This window comes from Vicugna pacos, chromosome 16, assembly GCF_048564905.1.
Source record: "Vicugna pacos chromosome 16, VicPac4, whole genome shotgun sequence".
NCBI lineage: Eukaryota > Metazoa > Chordata > Mammalia > Artiodactyla > Camelidae > Vicugna > Vicugna pacos.
This window is the reverse complement of record NC_133002.1, coordinates 8,946,663-8,949,284: the sequence shown is the minus strand read 5'-3', so window position 1 is coordinate 8,949,284 and position 2,622 is coordinate 8,946,663. Positions and strand designations below refer to the sequence as shown.

At 45.1% G+C, this 2,622-nt stretch overlaps 1 pseudogene; it reads left to right on the top strand.

Annotated features, from left to right (window-relative positions):
• The first annotated feature begins 370 nt into the window (after positions 1 to 370).
• On the top strand, positions 371 to 2,164 carry LOC102529026 (olfactory receptor 3A1-like; annotated as a pseudogene).
• Positions 2,165 to 2,622: the final 458 nt, after the last annotated feature.

The following is a 2,622-nucleotide window of genomic DNA, read 5'->3' as shown; positions in this document are numbered from 1 at the left end:
TTTTGCTATCATTGTTACATTTTAGCATCAGGATTTGCTAACTTCAAAGATATAAAATAGAAGGCTTTCATTTTTTTCTAAGTTAAGAAAAGTTTATATTACATTATAATTCTTAAAAAAAATTTGTCTAAGAAGTATATGAGCTTGGAGCCTACAAGTGGAAGTACATGATCTACTACTTTTTCCTTTTTATTTTCAGTTATAGCTAGTTTATTTATTCACTGTTTGAACTTAGGAGCAGATAGTATTCCAAGATTATTTGATTACTTTTTGAACTTTTCAATTCCTAATTTTGTGTATCTTTACATTTTTCTTGCTTAGATATTGGCCAGATATGTATTTCTTTACATTTAAAGGACTTCTGTTCAATTCTGTCCCTTTCTGTTTGACTATCTGTCCGCTTTCACTTTAGCATTATGTTTTCCCCAATCTTCTCCTACAGGTTGTTGGTGGGAGGACTTCTTTGCTCGATTCTAGGGAACAAAGGAAGAAAGGGTTTATGTACCTTCATGAGGAAGAGGGGAAGTCCAAGGTAGTCGTGGCATCAGGCAACTCACCTGGAAGCTGGGTAAGGACTATAGGTGAAGACAGAGAGGGTTAATGAGTGAGGTGTGGCCTGAGAGGGAAAATAGCCCCAGGACACGTGGGGATTTACCCTGGGTCTTGACATGTGCAAGTGAGTCAATTATATTCTTACCGAACAACTAAATTGGGAGGACTGATCCCTTCTGCTATGGGATGTCTTCTTACAGGGACCCATGGAGCCAGAACCTGGGGCCAATGGAACAGCTGTTACTGAGTTCGTCCTGCTGGGCTTGGTGGAGACACCAAGACTTCCTCTTTGCCTACCTGGTCACGGTCGGGGGCAACCTCAGCATCCTGGCAGCCATCTTGGTGGAGCCCAAACTCCACACCCCCATGTACTTCTTCCTGGGGAACCTATCAGTGCTGGACATTGGGTGCATCACCGTCACCGTTCCCTCCATGTTGGTTCATCTCTTGTCCCACAAGCACACAGTTCCCTATGCAGCCTGCCTCACGCAGCTTTTCTTTTTCCATCAGCTGGTTGGGGTGGACTGCTTCCTGTTGACAGCCATGGCCTATGACCGATTCCTGGCCATCTGCCAGCCCCTCACCTACAGCACCCGCATGAGCCAGACAGTCCAGAGGATACTGGTGGCTGTGTCCTGGGCTTGTGCCTTCAGCAATGCACTGACCCACACTGTAGCCATATCCACACTCCACTTCTGTGGCCCCAATGTGATCAACCACTTCTATTGTGACCTCCCACAGCTCTTCCAGCTCTCCTGCTCCAGCACCCAACTCAATAAGCTGCTGCTCTTCGGTGTGGGCTTCATAATGGCAGGTAACCCCATGGCTCTCGTTGTCACCTCCTACGCCCACGTGGCAGCTGCGGTTCTCCGAATTCGCTCATCAGAAGGCAGGAGGAAGGCCTTCTCCACGTGTGGCTCCCATCTCACTGCGGTCTGCCTCTTCTACGGGACTGGTATCTTCAACTACATGTGACTGGGTTCAGCCAAGCTTTCAGATAAGGATAAAGCTGTTGAAATTTTTAACACTGTCATCAACCCCATGCTGAATCCAATCATCTACAGCCTCCGGAACCCTGATGTCCAGGGTGCCCTCCAGCGGGTGCTCATGGGGAGGCAATCACTGGCTTGATGACAACTTGTGTCACTTTTTCCCTTTCTCTTTTTGGACTAAAGGAGAAATTCTCTGGGGCCAAAAACTAAGACAAATGGTCCAGAACCAGTTCTACTTCCCTGAGCACTGGATTTTTTTTGTAGAAGATAATCGTTATTGTTTCTCAAAGAAGTCCTGCCCAGTTATAGGCAACGGGTCTGTAGGCTCTGCTAGGTCAGCCCCCTTGACAAATTACAACGTCAGTCACTGCAAGCTTCCCGTCTGGGTAGAAGTGAAACCTGGAGGCTTTGAATGCTCACAGGTGCATGTCCTACAGGGAATGACTCTTGGTTGTTTATAGCCTGGGTTCCCCCAAATACACAAGCAACACCGTCAGGTGGGCCTCTGATTCCTTCAAGTTCAGGCATGGTTGGTCTGTTTATAAAACATAGGTCCTGCGATCAGGGTTATTTTATTTCTCCCATGAGGCTTCTCCAAGCCCAAAAGAGCAACTCACTCCTCTCTTATCACACAAGATGCCGCAGAATATAGAGAGGACAGATGGGAGGCTGAATGGTCACGTGTTCTCTAGCAAATCTGGAGAGCATGAGCCCCCTGTGCAAAACTTTAAGACTCCATTAATGTATATGATAAATCTTACAGCACAAAACTGAAATTTCCTCATCTTCAAATATTTTAAAAGATAAGCACTTATAACCTAAATATTATTTTAAACATTAAAAAAATCCAGAATACTCAATGTGAAATTACCCTATAAATTCTCACTCTCAGTCCCCAAACCTGCTAGCTGAGACAAACCGTTATCTGTAAATACAAGTCATATGGTGACATGAGCTTACCAGCCCTTAGACCAGTCATTATTTAGCTGCATTTTCCTTCTCATTCTTTAACAGGAACAATGGGTAATAGCTGGTGTTTAGTTTTCCAGACAAACGGACACACACATATACCCAAACA